This window comes from Culex pipiens, chromosome 3, assembly GCF_016801865.2.
Source record: "Culex pipiens pallens isolate TS chromosome 3, TS_CPP_V2, whole genome shotgun sequence".
Taxonomy (NCBI): Eukaryota; Metazoa; Arthropoda; class Insecta; order Diptera; family Culicidae; genus Culex; species Culex pipiens.
In genome coordinates, this window is record NC_068939.1 from 130,626,194 (window position 1) to 130,645,907 (window position 19,714).

Genomic DNA, 19,714 nt, shown 5'->3' on the forward strand with positions numbered 1-19,714 from the left:
TGTTGTGATTCGATTATCTGAAGTGAAACTTTTCCGAGGCCTTCGGATAATCGAGTCTGAATTGAATGTATTTTTAAGCCTCTACAACCCAACCCCACCTTTAGACGGGCTTCGATATAAAAAATCCCCAAAAAGAAGAATTCTTAAAATTTTAGAAAATTTATGGGTTAGAAGTTTTACTTGTTTAATGTGATTTTGCCTATGTTTTTAAAAATATCGTTTATGAGGGATCAACTTTGGCTGTGTTTTTTACTAACATTTCCAATATTTTAAATAAAAAGAAGTATGCAGTAATTTTTCTAGTGTCCCAGACTATGCCTCTACGCATTTTGTCACAAGTTTAATGATAATGGTGCCATTTTATAGCAGAAAATGTGATTTATTTTTTTATAAAAGACTGTAAAAACATAAAAAAATTAGATAGGCAAAAAGTAATGATAGGAGGTGGTAAAATAGGCCAAATACTACTTAAAACATACATAAACAAAACAAGACAAATTGAAATACTTAAAAATAAAACAAGAAAAACATAAAACAAGAGAAGTCAAGGTTTTCGCAGAACAAAAGTTGCTCAAAATGACCTCCTGAACACGGAAAAAATAAAAAAAAATCGAAAAAAAATTGGGCAGTAGAGGGTTGACGTAGGTATAAAAATCATAAATTCTTAGGAACTAACAGAAGTCTGTTCATGATTAATTGCTACTGACAATATACATATGTGATATATGTGAAGGAAATTAATGTAAATTAAGTTCGCATTTATTTTTTTTCCAAATCATCACTGACTAGCAGACACTTTCTTCTGCTGTCCACCTAAAAGCAGAATGTAACAGAATGAATTTACATCCCATTCAAACCCTCCTTACTTTTTTCCACTACCATTTTCATTGCTCAGTTTTATTGGCGTTTATATTTATCACCCGTTCGTTCGTTTATTCGTTCGCTTTCCCCCCCTCTCCTCCCACCCTTTACAATTGATGTGACAATAAAGATGAAGACAATGGTCGCTGCTGCTGTTGGTGCTGAAAAGCTTCCCAATCGAGGGATAAACAATTGTCTCTTGAGAGGGAGAGGGGGAAGAATTTCCCCACCCACCAAAAGGACAACAAACCGATGACGCGACGCTGGAATGGGGTTTTGGTAAATTTTTGTTTATCGTGCAATTTTGCAAGCATTTACGAGTGTTTTTACTGCCGAGAGAGTGGGGGGAAAAGAGTTTGAGGGCTGGGAGAGAAAGTGAAAAGGAGGGGGTCATCAAATTTGTGCTAAATGGCCTGTCGAAGCAGGACTCGACTGGAACATCTTGTTGTGTTTGGTGGAAGTGGGGAAATTGTTTTTCATTTTCCGCGCTGACAAATCGGAGCACTTTTCATCGGCACAGAGGGTATGGGTTTTAAAGCGGATTTGATTACACTATCAAATAGAGGGAAAGTGTTTCAAACAACATACAAACCGATACAGTTGACTGAAGATTTGTGCTTACCGGAGCCTTTTGAAAATTTGATCGCATCATTAAACTTGAGTTGATGTCTTCTGATGCATGAACGGTTGGCTTTTTTGATGTATAATAATAATTAAATAATTTGAGTACTAGTCTAACCACCCCCTTTTTGCCCTTCATACGGCAGACATTGAAGATGCTCCCTTTAGGTCTGATCCACTGTAATTCTAGGTAACCGTTACATTAGTCATCCTTGTGGCCCTGTGGCCCTGTTTGGCTAACACCAAAGCAAATCAAATATAATTATAACAATTGATTAATTTGAGGTCGACAATATCTTTTTCTTTTTTTTGTTTTAAACATCAAATTCAAGTTCTGTGACCCCATTTTAGTCAAATTTGAATAGTTGATTGCCTATTAAAAAATAAAATGCATTTTTCCCAATTTTTCATCTCCGCCAAACTGTCCCGGCATCTTTGAAATTAAAATTTAAAATCACTTTAGCGTAGTTTAGGGGTAATACTTAAGCTCGACCATCAAAAATTATACAAAAAAAAAAAATAGACAAATAAAAAATGATTCGATAATCCGAAGTGAAATTTTTCTGAGGCTTTCGAGTCTGGCCTGTATTCCAAATTATTACTTTGAGCAACTCCATGACCCTTCGGACAACGATTAATTTGTGAATTTATTTTTATCCGATGGTTTGTTTTCGACTGGTATGCTCAATTTAATGATTGTTTTGGCTTTCTTAGTCAAATAAACAAAGTCAAACGATTTGTTGTTTGAAAATGCCTGGATCAAACTTTGTATGTAATTTTTCTAACACCGAAGAAGACATTTTGCATCATTAGTTCTTATATATAATAGCATGGCTCGAGAAGGTCGATTTTTCAGAACATGTTTTTTTCGTTTGCTTTTAGGCCCCTAAACAACTCCCCGAAATTTGGGAGCGATTGGTTGCGTCCACACTTTGCGCATTGCATTTCAATTTTGTATGGGAATTAGTATGGGAAAACCCTCTTTTTAACATTTTGATTTTTATTATTTTTATTTTCCACTAAAGTGTTCAAACCAACACAATAGCGTTGAAATTGAAAAAAATCTCTAAAACTTTCCTGAAGAAAGTATTGTGCTATCTTGCTCCTGTCAAAAGATACAACGAGCTCAAAACTGGTCTAAAACGTGATTTCCGAGCCAAAAACACGTTTTAGACCAGTTTTAAGGACGCTGTATCTTTTGACAGGAGCAAGATAGCACAATACTTTCTTCAGGAAAGTTTTAGAGATTTTTTTCAATTTCAACGCTATTGTGTTGGTTTGAAAACTTTAGTGGAAAATAAAAATGATAAAAATCAAAATGTAAAAAAGATGATTTTCCCACACTAATTCCCATGCAAAATTGAAATGCAATACCCAAATGTGGACGCAACCAATCGCTCTCAAATATTAGGAGGTTGTTTTGAGGCTCAAAGGCATCAAAAAAACTTTGTTCTGGTTTGATTTGATCATTTTTTAGTTTTTCCATATAACGACGAGCCAGTCTAATATATAAGTCTCCATACAATTTGGAAGCTGTCCATACAAAAAGTTTATAAAAATATTCAAAAATCTACGTTACGCTCTAGAAAAAAATAACTCTTTATTTAAAAAAAAGTGTAAAAATGGCATTAAAAACTATTTTGACTTTAATTTTACATGAAAATAAAATTTGCAATCAAAAAGTACTTCACATGTAATTTTAAATTGATGTTAACGTGGCTGTTTTTACCTGTACAAGTCATATCCAAGCTAACCACATCCGATTATTTTGCGAAAAATGGCAACAATGCCAAATGAATTTTGAGCAACCTGTGCCAGAGTTCAAAAGATTGCATTTTTTTATCACCTAGGCCGTTGCAAATATTTTTCAATGTTTATGTCTTTAATAGCCTTTTTTATGGACATCTTTGGCCAGAGAAAGAGTAAACTTTAATTTTTATTCACATAAAAAATACAATTTGCAAAAAAAAAAAAAATTTACATTGATTATTTTTTGTTTCCTTAAAAATACTTTCGAAAAATGCCCCAAAAAATATTGTGGAAACAAAACATGATTTGATAACATTTAAAATAAAAATGTTTTTGTTATAAATTTATGCCAAAGATGCAATTGGCGCATACGCAATGGTTCTTAATTTTGATTCGTATACTCTCAAACTTTGTTTCCTCGTGCTTAAGAGGCAGTTTTTGTAAATATTGCTGGGTTTGTTCTAGAGGTCGAATCGAGGTGCTCCGATTTTGATGAAACTTTTAGCGTTTGTTTGTTTATACATGAGATGAACTCATGCCAAATATGAGCCCTCTACGACAAAGGGAAGTGGGGTAAAACAGGCATTGAAGTTTATGGTCGAAACAATATTAAAAATCATAAAATTGCTCCCATTTGCGTAAAACTTGATCAATTCCAACTCTCATAGATGCATTCGAAAGGTCTTTTGAAGCTCTTCAAAATGTGCTATAGACATCCAGGATTGGTTTGACTTTTTCTCATAGCTTTTGCAAATTACTGTTAAAATGGATTTTTTTAAAACCTTAATATCTTTTTGCAACAGCCTCCAACACCCATACTCCCATAGGTCAAAAGATAGGTAATTTCATGGACTTTAAGCCTACGGAAATAACTTTTTGGCCAATCGCAGTTTTTCTCATAGTTTTTCGATTTTTCTATAACAAACATTTTACAACGTTAGTTTTTGCCCTGTAGGCCGTCATAGTGGCTCTTTTTGGTCTCAATTTTGTCATATTCGGAATCCTCGGACAATTTCACGTAAGTTAGAAGTATTGGAGTTGTAAATTTGATTTAAAAAATAATTAAATAAATCATTTTTTTAAAAAAGTAATAGATCTTATTTACCCTGTGATCAATACGTCAAATGCTGTATCAAGTAGGCGAATATACGTTTAACCCCTAATCCGACAGAATGTTAAAACATATTTTAATTCATTCTAAATGGCATTTTTTCCAATCAAATGTACAACTCCGATACTTCTAACTTACGTAAAATTGTCCGAGGATTCCGAATATGACAAAATTGAGACCAAAAAGTGCCGCTATGACGGCCTACAGGGCAAAAACTAACGTTGTAAAATGTTTGTTATAGAAAAATCGAAAAACTAAGAGAAAAACTGCGGTTGGCCAAAAAGTTATTTCCGTAGGCTTATAGTCCATGAAATTACCCATCTTTTGACCTATGGAAGTATGGGTGTTGGAGGCTGTTGCAAAAAGATATTAAGGTTTTAAAAAAATCCATTTTTAACAGTAATTTGCAAAAGCTATGAGAAAAAGTCAAACCAATCCTGGATGTCTATAGCACATTTTGAAGAGCTTCAAAAGACCTTTCGAATTCATCTAAGAGAGTTGGAATTGATCAAGTTTTACGCAAATGGGAGCAATTTTATGATTTTTAATGTTTTTTCGACCACAAACTTCAAAGCCCGTTTCACCCCACTTCCCTTTGTCGTGGAGGGCTCATATTTGGCATGAGTTCATCTCATGTATAGACAAACAAACGCTGAAAGTTTCATCCAAATCGGAGCACCTCGATACGACCTGTTACACATTGGTGAAAAACTCGCTCTTTAAATGAAAATGTTTTTCTATGGTTTGTTATCTAAAGTAGTTTTATCATCCTATTTTCATTAAAATAAAATATATTTTTTTCAGAACTCTGAACTATTCTACAAACTATTTAAATTTAGTAAAATTTAGGCCTAATTATAAACATTTTTTCGTTATCATTTTGCAGGATCATGGATCACGGCAACTAAAAGAACATTCCTAATTATAAACTTAGTCAAAATATTCTGTTAAAATTCTTTTGTGATTGTCTTTTGCATAAAGGACTATGAAAAGAGCTATGATATTAAACAATTTTTTAATCATCATTCACCACTAATGAAATTGCATGCTCCAATCAGCTTTGCTAGTTGCTTAGATTTCTTTCCTAAGAATTCCATTTTCATCCCAAGGACTCAATCGGAGGGTACCGCAAATAGGTCGTTGCTTGTGCATCTATTTAATTAACTTGAGTGAAAGTACAACATAAAAAAGTACATAATTTATCTCAACACACTCCTGATAAATGTCATAATTGATATTAAAGCAATAAAAATTTAATAAAAATAACACCGACCAACATAAATTGACTAAAAAGACTGCACTGGCTAAGTTGAAGGGAAGCTTGAACATTGGGGCTCCCAGAAATACGAGTACTTTTTTTTTTTTCAAATGTATATGGGGATGGGGCATGCAAAACCGAGGCGTGCATAACCCAGGCACAGAGCTTATGGGATTTTGGCTATATGGGAGACATTTGCTTTAATCGTACGAAAAATCATGCAAACATCAAAAAATTATAGTGTTTTGGAATCGGAATGATGTCAACTATCCATTGAAATTATTATTTCATGAAAGTTTTCACAAAAATACGTATTTTTCCTGTATTTCGAAAATGCATTTTTTTTTCTCTAAAGAAACCAAAAATATATTCTTATTGCAATATGGGTATCAAACGATCGGGATTTTTTCATACATTTCGAATGTAAAATTTTCACAAAACTACGTATTTTCGAAAAAAATACTCAAAATTTCCGTTTTTACAATGTGGGTTTCAAACGATCGGAATCTTTTCATACATTTCGAAAGTTATTAAAAAAAATGAAAATACTCGAAATTTTCACAAAACTTCGTATTTTTGAAAAAAAAATGATTTGATTATCTGATACCCATATTGCAAAAACTGACATTTTGAAAAGTTTTACAAAAATACGTAGTTTTGTGAAATTTTTTAGTATTTTCAAAAAATATTGTTATTACATTCGAAATGTATGAAAAAATCCCGATCGTTTGATACCCACATTGTAAAAACTAAAATTTTGAGAAGTTTTTCAAAAATACGTAGTTTTGTGAAAATTGTGAGTATTTTCTAAAAATGTTGTTATTGCGTTCGAAATGTTTGAAAAAATCCCGATCGTTTGTTACCCACACTGTAAAAACGGAAATTTTGAGTATTTTTTTAATAATGCGTAGTTTTGTGAAAATTTTGAGTATTTTCAAAAAATATTGTTATTTCATTCGAAATGTATGAAAAAATCCCGATCGTTTGATACCCACATTGTAAAAACTAAAATTTTGAGAAGTTTTTCAAAAATACGTAGTTTTGTGAAAATTGTGAGTATTTTCTAAAAATGTTGTTATTGCGTTCGAAATGTTTGAAAAAATCCCGATCGTTTGTTACCCACATTGTAAAAACGGAAATTTTGAGTATTTTTTTAATAATGCGTAGTTTTGTGAAAATTTTGAGTATTTTCAAAAAATGTTATTATTACATTCGAAATTTTTGAAAAAATTCCGATCGTTTGATACCAATATTGTAAAAACGGAAATTTTGAGTATTTTTTCGGAAATACGTAGTTTTGTGAAAATTTTGAGTATTTTCAAAAAATATTTTTATTACATTCGAAATGTATGAAAAATCCCGACATTGTAAAAACGGAAATTTTGAGTATTTTTTTTTCGAAAATTCGTAGTTTTGTGAAAATTTTGAGTATTTTCAAAAAATGTTGTTATTACATTCGAAATTTTTGAAAAAATTCCGATCGTTTGTTCCAACATTGTAAAAACGGAAATTTTGAGTATTTTTTCGGAAATACGTAGTGTTGTGAAAATTTTGAGTATTTTTTTTCGAAAATTCGTAGTTTTGTGAAAATTATGAGTATTTCCAAAAAATGTTGTTAGGCGTCATCCATAAAGTACGTACGCTCTTAGGGGGGGGAGGGGGGGTTACCGTAGATGTGACAAGATGTGACGAAGGGGGGAGGGGGGGTTTGCGAGACTGTGACGTCACGCTAGGTTTTTTTTATGATTGCATAATATTAATTCGAAATATACACAATTAAATTAAATCATCTTTTCTAAAATTTTTTGGTTACTATTATTTAGAAGTACCGTCATCAGGGATGACATTGGGTCTGGGGTGAGATTGGGTCATACAATTTTTTTTATCACATTATAATTTATTATTTAGTCACATTTTTTTCAGCTGGAACTTCAATATTTTGCAAATACTTGCTTCATAAAAATAAATGCTTTGAAAGCAGGGTGTTCATAAGAAAACTGCTATAAATGGTTTGAACTTATTAGATACAAAGCTGTGAAAACAGTTTTCAAGATTTGTTTATACTTGAATGTTATACCAGGTCTTCTAATTTTTAAAAGATACAAAACTGTTTTTTATATCACAATGTTTATTCTAAAAAATGAATAATTAGACAACTTATTTTTTATATTAAAATTGCCAAAAATACCTAAATTTTGCAAGTTTAAACATATAAAAACTCTTTCTGTTAGTTTTTGGAAAACTTTTTCTTACTCTTGTCTATTCCATAATTATAAGTAATAATGTTTTCGATTAAATTACGATGTAAAACACAGCTGAAAGGAACGCTAAAACTCTGTTATGTACCTAAATGAACTCATTGTAACTTGATTATTCACAAATTAAACCGAATTTAAATTGAAAAAAGATATAAAAACCATAAAAAATCCCATCGAAATCAAGGGGGGTCTGGCAAAATGTGACGTACTTTTTGAGGGGGGGTTCAACCTTGTGTGACAAAGTGTGACATAGGGGGGAGGGGGGGTTAATTTTGGCCGATTTTTGCGTGACATACTTTATGGATGACGCCTTATTACATTCGAAATTTTTGAAAAAATTCCGATCGTTTGATACCAACATTGTAAAAACGGAAATTTTGAGTATTTTTTCGGAAATGCGTAGTGTTGTGAAAATTTTGAGTTTTTTCAAAAAAAAAATTTATTACATTCGAAATGTATGAAAAATCCCGACATTGTAAAAACGGAAATTTTTAGTATTTTTTTTTCGAAAATTCGTAGTTTTGTGAAAATTTTGAGTATTTTCAAAAATGTTGTTATTACATTCGAAATGTATGAAAAAAAAATCCCGATCGTTTGACACCCATATTGTAAAAATTTAAATTTTGAGTATTTTTAAAAACGGAAATTTTGAGTATTTTTTCGGAAATTCGTAGTTTTGTGAAAATTTTGAGTATTTTCAAAAAATATTGTTGTTTTTTTTTTTCAATAAAATATAGTTTATTTGTTGGTAACATAAACATAAGAACGAATTTGATAACCTAAATTGGATATCCTAAAAATTTGAAAAAAAAAACTATGTTCACAAGAACTAGACACTTTTCCCTTAAGGGTGCTGTTTCCGTTGATGGTGGTGTTGTACTGGTCGATCCTGGTTCCTCGTTCAATCCTCCGGGTTTTAATCCTGAGTTCGTCCGAGGGGATGGGGGTTTACCCCTTATGCGACCTCGTCCAGGGGTCTCAGGAGCCCGGGGGGTTGTCCCTATTCCACTCCTCCAAAGACTTGTGGTTAGGGGGGCCCCGGGTCTCCCGAGCGCCTCCGTGGATCCTTCGTTGGGGTGTCGGTACCAGGCGCCCCGGAGGAGCCGGAGGGTGTTCCCTGTTCCACTTTCCGTGTAGCTTGTGGTCAGGGGGGCCCCGGGACCTCCGGGCGCGTCAGTGGTTGCACCTCTAGATCAGGCTGAGCTCGAAGTTCAAAGCAGCTACATCAATAGCAGTCGTTGCACAAGTGTCAACAAAGACGATGTAGTTGATGAATGTTTTCATCATTCTGTCTCTAGCTTCGTTCGCTATTCCGATCAGAACAGGCCTGAGCAGCTGGTCAAAGGAAAACTGCTGCCTTCCACCGTCGATCACCGACAGCCGTCGCTGTGTGTGTGCCCAGGCCGCTGCCACACGGGGGCACTCGCTGAACTTGTGAGTCAGCGTTTCCTCGTTTGCAGCACAGTGCTGGCAGTTCGGCCCGTCTGCACGTTGGATCACGTGCATCAGCCGTCGGTGCTCCGTCTTTTCGTTGACCAGCAAATACAGCGCGCTGCGTTCGCCGGAAGTTAGTCGCCGGGACGAAATGTTTGTCCAGATCCGCTTCCAGTTCAGGTTCGGCTGCTTCGTTTCGACCCTGGGCCGCTCGGTTCCGTTCAGGAAGTGCTGGTTGATTAGATCGCTGGAGGGGAAGTTTTGGATGTGGGCGGGGAGCAAAGGTGTTTGCTCGCAAAGGAGTTTCAGGCAGGGAAGGCTTGTCGGGGGAGGGATAGCTCGGTCGAGGAAGGATTTGTAATAAGGAATGGAATCGATCTCTTGGAGGTGGCGATTGATGCAAAGCGATTTGCACTTTATCGCCGGTAGTTGCAGCTTCAGCCCGCCGTCTTCACGGCGTCGCGCCAGCTGCTGCATCGGAATGCGCGCCGGGAGGCCCCGAAACAGGTACGTTCCCATCGTCGCTGTCAGCTTCGCCACGTGCACCTGGTACGGTGGAAGAGTTGACGCCAAGTACCACACCTTGGACGTGATGAAGGTGTTCAAAAGAATCACCTTCTGCTGAAGCGTTAGGCTGCGCATCGAGTGCATCCAGATAAGTTGCGCCACCTTCGTCACCTGCGCATCCCAGTTCAGCTTGATCATTAGTCGGATCGAGTTGGCGAAGAAAATGCCAAGCACTTTCACCTTCTCGACCGTTCGCAGCCAGGAAACGACCAGCGGTCTCCCTTCGACGAATCCCACGTCGATCGCAACGGTTTTTTGCCGGTTCAGGCGCGCGCCCGCGGCAATTTCAAATCGGTCAAAAAGCTGATTGATTGCCTCGATCTTCTGCGTCGAGGTTACTACCACCGACACATCGTCTGCGTAAGCAACGCAGAGGTCACCATGCACACAGATACGTTCAAGTGCGACCAACAGTGGATGCATGTATAGGGAGAACAACACCATCGAAAGTGGGTCCCCTTGACGAACAGATTTTTTTATATCGAACCGTGGGGACAAAAACCCATTGACGAGAATTCGAGATCCAGCAAGGGAAAAATGTCTCTCCAGCAGAGACACGAAGTCGGGGTTGATCCCGAGAGAGAGCATCGTGCGGTAAAGGAAGGGCAGTGATACTCGATCGAAAGCGTGGTCGAGGTCAAAAGAGATCAACTTACCCTTTACCTTTCGGGCCAGCAGACTGGCGATTCGGTCCTTCAGCGCGAGAGTGGCTTGGAAGATGCTCCGGCGCTCTCCGCACTTCTGCGAGACGGTGAGAACGTTGTGTTGTTGCAGCACCCTGGTTAAACGACGCCGCATGATACGGCTGAAGACTCGGCTGTCTGTATTGCACAGACTGATGGGACGATACGAGGAAATGTTTTCTGCGCTCCGGCCGCTCTTTTTCACGCGCACGATGGTCCCTTCGGAGAAATGTGCTGGTACGGGCGCCACCAGCAGTTCATTCATCACCGCGTGCAGTTCGCGGTAGATGACGTCGAACGCCCAGATCAAAAACTCGGCAGTTAGACCATCGCCCCCTGGTGATTTACGTTTGGGGCTGGTAATTATTGCTAATTTGATCTCCTCGAGCGTGATCTCTTCCACGAGACTCGCGTTGGCGTCGTCGTCAACGGGGATAATCCTCTCGCAACCGAGGCCGGCGTCGATGTCTGGTGCTCTCGCAGGGTCTGCGGCGTACAGCTCGGTGAAGTACTGGAGCACGTGCTGCTCAATTTCGGGTTGTGTTTGCAGAACTTCGTCGCGCGCATTTTTAAGGCGCGTGATCGTCGTCTTCTTTCTTCGTCTTTCCCCCAGCTGGAACGTGGACATGCTCTCGCCGGCAACGCGGGTTTCGTTGACGCGCGCAAAATTCTGTGAGAACTCGCGCTGCAACGTCAGCATCTGCGCCTTCACGCGGTGGATGGTGGTGAGCATGGCGGGATTCTGGTAGTAGGCGTCGTACGCCTCACGTAATTCCGCGTACAGCTGCTGGTGCCGCGCGTGGTGGACACGGTAGACTTCGTTCGACTTCCACTTGAAAAAGGATTTTATTTTTGGTTTTGCGAACGAAGTCCACCAGTCCAGCGCAGTTCGGTACCGGTTGCGCTGGCGCGTCCAGTACTGCCACCGTACGGCGAACTCTTCTTTATTCTCCTGAGTCAGGAGGTGGGGGCGCAAACTCCAAAACCCGCAGCCGCATTCGCCGCCGAGGTGGGGGAGGCAGATTCGCACCGTCAGTGCTTTGTGGTCCGTGAATGAACACACATGTGTCGCGGCAGCTCTCAGCTGATCGCACAGTCCCGCGCTCACATACACACGGTCGAGTCTGGATTCGGCGTTGTGTACGATGTACGTGGATGCGTGTGTATTGGGGTGCAGCTTCAGCCACACGTCGTGCAGTTGTATTTGCTGGACGGTCGTCTGTAGCGCGGCGCTCGGGTTCGAGCTCGTGGAATCGCACGGTCGTAGCACGCAGTTGAAATCGCCGGCGAGGACGATGTGATCGGTGTTGTGCCGAAGGTAGTACGCGAGCGTACCATTGAAAAATCGCTCTCGCTCGGCACGGAGTGCGGTACCCGACGGAGCGTACACATTGCAGAGCGTTGTGTTTTGGACACGCAGCGCAATGAGGCGGCCGTCCAAACTCTTCTCAACGTGTGTGTAGTCGATGTGGTCTTTCAAAGCAATCGCGGTTCCACGCCTGGCGTGGTCCACGTTGCAGATAACGTTGAAACCGGGGATAGCAATTTGTTCGTTTTCAACTTCTTGTAGAAAAACGATGTCTAGCTCTAGCGTGCGGATGAAGCTTCGCAGGGCGTCGACCTTTGTGGCGTTGGTGATATTGTTGATGTTTATAGTTCCAAGGTTGTAAGACGAGAAATCGAAAATTTATAATTCCTCTTCCTCGTCTTCCTCGTCGTCGTCGTCGTTGTCTTCGTTGTATTTTGGCTTCTTACCTTTTGGGCGAAGTTTTCTGCTGCTGGTCGACGAGTCTGTATCGTTGCCATCGGATTTGCCATGGCCAGATTTTTTAAATCCTGCACCTCCAGCGGGGGTAAGCCCACTGCCCGATGGCTGCACGTCCTGGGGTGGGGGCATCAAAAAAGATGAGCCATTTCCCTCGTCGGTTGGTTTTTCTTGCAAGTTGTCCGAAATCGGCTTGGGCTTACCACCGCTTGGCTTCAACTTCCCGCCGGTTGGTTTCGGCTTGGGTAGCTTCGGGTTGATCGGTTGCTGCGGGTTGAGCGGCTGCTGCGGGTTGACCGGCTGCTGCGGGTTGAGCGGCTGCTGCGGGTTGGACGGGGTGAGCGGTTGCTGCGGCATCGCAGGTTGTTGCGGCTTCGCCGGTTGCTTGACGGCGTCAGCAAAGGTTTTCTGCACAAGCAGTTTTTTGTTCTGCACACAACCCACTCCGATGTGGAGGTAGTCATGGCAATGTTTACAGGTAGCCTTCTGAGCATAATACTGGCACTTTGTGTCCTCGCCGTTGATTGTGATCCAGGACGCAATGTTCTCCCGAACCATCATCTTGGCTACGCGGATACCGGTGTAAGCCCCGGCAAATTCCTGGTCGTCGCCGAGTTGCTCCTCGTAAACATCACGAACATCGCCGTAACGCTCGAGAAACTTGGCGACGTCGGCGTTCGACACGTCCGCCGAAAGGTCGAACAGTTTCACCAACACTGTTCCGTCCTCGATGGTGATGGTCACTTGGTGTTGTTTCTTGTCACTTCCGGTCAACTCATGGGCTTTTCCATGTTCCTCGCACACCTTAAGGGCAAGGGTGAGGTCAGTGACCGTGACGAAAGTAACACCAAGGGTTTGGCTGTTCTGGATGCGGATCACTTCACCGCGTTTGAGGCCGAGTTTTTCGGCGCAGAATTTCTGCACCTTCGGCATTCCCGGTTTGTTCGGTAAGTCACCATAATCGATGCGGATCGTATTTTGTCTTCCCATCTTTCACACTCGCGACGAGTTCGCGACGCGTGGTTGGAAGCACACAATAGAAAAAAAAACACTGTTTCGGTCGAACTCTGCCCGGCGGAGAAAAAACTTTTAGCGTCCGATCGCGGCAGAGGTGCGACGCTGAGTGCTATTACATTCGAAATGTATGAAAAATCCCGACATTGTAAAAACGGAAATTTTGAGTATTTTTTTTTTTCGAAAAGACGTAGTTTTGTGAAAATTTGGAGTATTTTCAAAAAATGTTGTTATTACATCCAAAATATGTGAAAAAACTTGATCATTTGATACCCATATTGCAATAACAATATATTTTTGGTTTCTTTAGAGAAAAAAATGCATTTTCGAAATACAGGAAAAATATGTATTTTTGTGAAAATTTTCATGACATAATAATTTAAATGGATAATTGACATCATCCCGATTCCAAAACACTATAATTTTTTGATGTTTGCATGATTTTTCATACGATTAAAGCCAATGTCTCCCATATAGCCAAAAACCCATAAGCTCTGTGCTTCAGTTAAGCACTGGACCGTGCTTAACCGAGGCAGCTGAACGGTGCAAAACCGGGGCAGTGCAAAACCGAGGCGTGCAAAACCGAGGCACGACTGTAGACAGGTCCGAAGGAATATTCTCCAATGTTTGTATGAAGAATAAGAGCGTCAACTCACGGCAGCTTAGCTTCAACGACATTGCTCGCATTGCGATTGTGTCACGTTGTCCTATGCAACGGAATAATGAACCATCGAAGACGACGTCTCATTTGCTGACGGTTACCGTTGGAAACCTTGTCACCATGTGCCCGTTGCCATCCATGGCCCAAGGAGTTAAGAATGACCTGACCGACTCAGTCAGAACAAGGGGAGGAGTGAGCAACACTTTGTGTCGTTATTGCTGCAATCTAATTATTTCGCTCGTTGAAGCAGCTCTATAAAGATGAGAGAATGCTTTTGAAATGAGAGCTACACCAAGTGGCAAATTAGACGGGGTTTTTAGTGGAAATAACTAGGAGCGTTTGCGCTTAAAACGGAGACTAATGATCGGCGAAATAATTTCCAATTCTTGACGAAATGGTAACTTGCCAAATAAGTAAAGTTAGAAAATGCCTGAATCAATTTACTTCGCTTAGTTTTTGTTTCATTCATGTGTCTAAACTCTATGGGATCAAGCATTTTCTCTAATTAGTGCTCTCTAATCAATACAAAGTAACCATTCCTGGACACGACACTAATCCTTAAGTCACCGTCACCATTACCCGCAGCTAGCAAAAGGAATCCATTCAAACGGTCATCAATTATGGCGCAGGCCAGCGGTGTGCTGTCAGCTTCCCACGTGTCCACGGTGACACCGAACAACCACGGTTCCACAAATTGGAAGCTCTGCAAATCCCCTCACTAAGCCTTCGGGAATTGGACGAAAAAAAATAAAATCTGTGCTAAGAAGCCATCGAGCGCCCTTAGGTTATCAGCATTTGATGAAAAAAATTAAGGTAAAGATTAAAAAAATCGGCAAAAAAATAATACAAAACCACTGAATCTTTTGTCAACCTTCAAGAACAAAAAGTGCAATAAAAACCAAATTTCAAATTAAGACAGTAATACCTACAAAATATCTGCCTCACCCCTACAAAAAACTCAAAAAAACTGTGCAACACTCCGAATGTGACCAAACACGGAGCTTGAGTTTGGCCCCAGTGGCCACCCCCTTGGCATTCATTGGACGAGACGAAGCAACAACGAAAAAAAAGCCCGGATTAAAACCGATTAAATAGCGATTCCTGCATTAAGACAGATTACTTCGCAAATTATTTCGTATTTTATGTCCTGCAGCGGGCGTAAATTTTCGCTCGTTTTGGAGGACCGTGTTCGCCGGCGGAACCCGGGGATTCCCTTTTTGTCAGGGAAGGTGGCCGGGAAGTGTTGGCGACTGTTGGTTGTCATAGATTATGGGACAATGTTGTTGCTTTTTAAATAAACTATCTAATATAAATATTAAATGTTATAAACAATATATTTGTTTTTTTGCATTTCTCAAGGAAAGGTTTTAAAAGTACCATCATCAGGGGTGACATTGGGTCTGGGGGGTGAGATTGTGCCACTCAAATTTCAGCATTACCCCTGATGACGGTACTCGAAAGATATATTTTTTTATTGGGCCTCCTAAACCCACCTTCATTATTTGCGCAAATTTATGTGCGTGGACTAGATTCATTCGGCGATATCTCATAGACTTTTTTGCCGGAGACTGCTTTGAGACTTTCAAATTTTCTGATTCTTTCCCCCGTTTTCTTCCAAAATGATTTTTTTCTGGAAAGTTTTCTCTTATAATAACAATGATTTAATCTGACCTGAGCATCGGATCAAAATATACGTTTGATACAAATATTTAGTTCAAAATTTCTTGTATCATGATTGCTTTCAAATGGTTTCAAGCTGGAAAAGAGGGCGTTTTTTATCATTAGTTCTAATTTCCATGAGGGTAATTTTCCGCCAACTCACACAGCAGTTGCCCCGACCCCTCTTCAATTTGCGTGAAACTTTGTTCTAAGGGGTAACTTTTGTCCCTGATCACGAATCCGAGGTCCGTTTTTTGATATCTCGTGACGGAGGGGCGGTACGACCCCTTCCATTTTTGAACATGCGAAAAAAGAGGTGTTTTTCAATAATTTGCAGCCTGAAACGGTGATGAGATAGAAATTTGGTGTCAAAGGGACTTTTATGTAAAATTAGACGCCCGATTTGATGGCGTACTCAGAGTTCCGAAAACACGTATTTTTCATCGAAAAAAACACTGAAAGAGTTTAAAAACTCTGCCATTTTCCGTTACTCGACTGTAAAATTTTTTGTCATTTTATAGGAAATTTAATGTTCTTTTCGAATCTACATTGACCCAGAAGGGTCATTTTTTCATTTAGAACAAAATTTTTCATTTTAAAATGTCGTGTTTTTTCTTACTTTGCAGGGTTATATTTTAGAGTGCAACAATGTTCTACAAAGTTGTAGAGCAGACAATAACAAAATTTTTGATATATAGATATAAGGGGTTTGCTTATAAACATCACGAGTTATCGCGATTCTACGAAAAAAAGTTTTGAAAAAGTTGGTCGTCATGGATCATGGCCGTTGATTGTCACCCGCGACAGACACGGACGACGAAACAAAGAAAAACGCAAAAAGTAACTTTTTCAAAACTTTTTTTCGTAAAATCGCGATAACTCGTGATGTTTATAAGCAAACCCCTTATGTCTATATATCAAAATTTTTGTTATTGTCTGCTCTACAACTTTGTGGAACATTATTACTCTCTTAAAAATAACCCTGCAAAGTTAGAAAAAACACGACATTTTAAAATGAAAAATTTTGTTCTAAATGAAAAAATGACCCTTCTTGGTCAATGTAGATTCGAAAAGTACATTAAATTTCCCATAAAATGACATGTTACAAAAATTTTTACAGTCGAGTAACGGAAAATGGGAGAATTTTTAAAACTTTTGTAGTGTTTTTTTCGATGAAAAATACGTTTTTTCAGAATTCTGAGTACGCCATCTTATCGGGCGTCTAATTTTACATAAAAGTCCCTTTGACACCAAATTTCTATCTCATCACCGTTTCAGGCTGCAAATTATTGAAAAACACCTCTTTTTTCGCATGTTCAAAACTGGAAGGGGTCGTACCGCCCCTCCGTCACGAGATATCAAATAACGGACCTCGGATTCGTGATCAGGGACAAAAGTTACCTCTTAGGACAAAGTTTCACGCAAATCGAAGAGGGGTCGGGGCAACTGCTGTGTGAGTTGGCGGAGAATTACCCGTATACAATAAACTTGAATACCTTTTTCAATTCAATTCGGTTTTATTTGTGGATAATCAAATTACAATTTGTAAATATTATGAACCTAACAGAGTTTTTGTGTTCATTTCAGCTGTGTGTTACGTCTTAATTCGGTTTAGAGCAATTGTTACTGTTAATTAAATGCACAAACAAGAGTAAGAAAAAGTTTTCAAAAAACTTACGCAATTGCTAATGATAGGGGATAGGAATAGAAAAAGCTTACAACTAGATCACAGCAAAATTCAATCAATTATAGATGTGCTTGATCATCAGCTCCCCAAGGGCCAGGAATTGCTCCGCTTTGTTACGGTAGGTCCGGAACCGCGTCATCATCTCCCCCGCGAGAGAAAAGAACTCTGGCAGGGTGAAGAGATCTTCCCCGGTGACTTCTTGCTGGGCCGTACTGCCGCTACCGGCAGCGACCACGCTGGCGAACGATCGACCCCATCCAGGAGGGAACGCTGGGTTGTCCGCTGGAACCGTACGATGACCAGCAGCCGGCACGGTTACGCTCGTACTTCGCTGAGGAGGGTGGGACGCTGCTGCTTTCTTTTTCCTCTTTTCCTGCTCCTCGAGGTAGGTTTTCCGTGCGCTGCATCCACGGTAGTTGCTGGTATGGTTACCTCCACAGTTGGCGCACTTGATGCGCGCCTTGGTTTGCTCTGCCTTGTCCCCCAAGTCCGCCTTGCACGGCAGTGCGCACGCCTCCGAGAGGTGTGTTTCACCGCACTTCACGCAGCGTGGCGGGAGGTTGCAGTTCCGCGAGCCATGGCCAAATTTCTGGCAACGGTGGCATTGCGCTGCATCCATCGGGTTCTTTGAATAAAACCGCCAGTTTACCCAAAAACCGTCCAACGCCTTAGTTTTCCGCAGGTCTTGAATTTTGACGGTGCCGCGGTCGAAGTACAACAGGTACAGTGTGTGTGTACCTGTGACGGTTGTCTTCCGCGAGAGGACTTTTATGTCACGCGGCGTAATTCCAGCACCCGAGAGGTCCTTCTTTAGGTCGGAGATCGGGCGGTCTTGGTACCCCTGCAAGACGACCTTCACGGCAGTCTTCTGCACGGGGTCGAATGTGTAGAACTTGAAGTTTTTACTCTTCAATTTCTCCACAACCAGGTCGAAGTTCTTGCTGTCAAATGTGTAGACTTGCACTGACGACTTACCAATTTTCAGACAATATCCGAGGCCTTCCAGCAACTCGTCAATATCGTCCACCAACGTGTCCAAAACAAAAATTGGAGGTGGTCTACGTTCCTTTGGAGAATTGTTCGTTTTTGGCGTCGGCACTTTTTTCCGTGCACGACGATCGTCGTCGGTAGTGCTGCTACCGTCGGTGTTGTTGTTGTTGTTTTCTTCGTTGTCGCTCAGCATCTGGAACTCGTTCCTGATGGGAATGTTGGCGGATGTTGACGTGTTGGTCGTGGCACCGGAAGTACCGGAACGGGTTCGCACTGGTGATCTTGGAACATATCCGGGATGTAGTAACTTTTTGTCGATTCCTTCTGCGCTCACTCTCCCCTGCGCGATGGCGGTCGACACGGCGTTGGTTTGTTTACCTTTTTGCACACGGCCGGTAGACGAACTTCGCGGGTTTTTCGAGGCCGCACTCGAACTGCCACGGCCACGGCCGGCCCTTGGCATGCTGGTGGAGCAAACTCGCGGCTAATCACGGTAAACTACGGCGAAAAAAATCGAAAAAACGATGGAGCACTGAGCACTTGACTGCTGCTTGCACTCGTGCGTACACGGAGGTAAAACTATTGATTAATTAAATCTTTTTCAGTAGAAATTTAAAATAACGCTGTTTTTTTAACTTTGTACAGAACCGGATGAGGCCGGATCACTCTGGAGAGTTCTGGAGAGAATTGAAACCGTGGGGCGTAGAATTCAAACGAACATTATTTTGCTGCACTCGTACACAGACCGAACTACCTCAACGGACACTTTATTGAGATCTGACGATAATTACTCTAAACCAGCATTGTTATCCGAGCATTCGTTGGTGAAGGTTGTCTGAATCAACATGACTCGTCGCGTCCCGGCGCAAAACGCCGGCAATATTGCCCTACCTGCGGCTCAAGCAGGCAAAAAAGTGGGAATTTCCAAAAGGAAGGTTGAGGCCTCAACTGATGGCCAAAAACCGGGAATTTCCAAAAGGAAGGTGCTTTTGGAAGTGACATCGAACAGCAAAAAGACGAAAAAGAGCGACGGTACTGTACCGATGGATGAGGAGGAGGAGAACTCTTCATCGCACGAGGAGCAGCTTTTGAAGAACAACAAGTTTGCTGGACTGCCTGACGAGGACCAGGTAGCGGAAGCAAAGGAGAATGAAGTGAAACAGCGAAAGGAGAAACTGCCTCCTTTTTATGTGAGGCAATCAGCAGCAACGATCGACTTTCGTGCGGGGCTTGTTGAACTCATCAAGTCTGGGAAAGTCCAAGGCAACATTCGTCTGTGTCAGGACGGATTTAAGGTGCTGGTGCAATCCAGGCAGCACTATCAACTGGTCAAGGATTACTTGACCGAAAACGAGGCGGAGTACTTTACCCATGATGTCGTCATGGATAAGCCGTA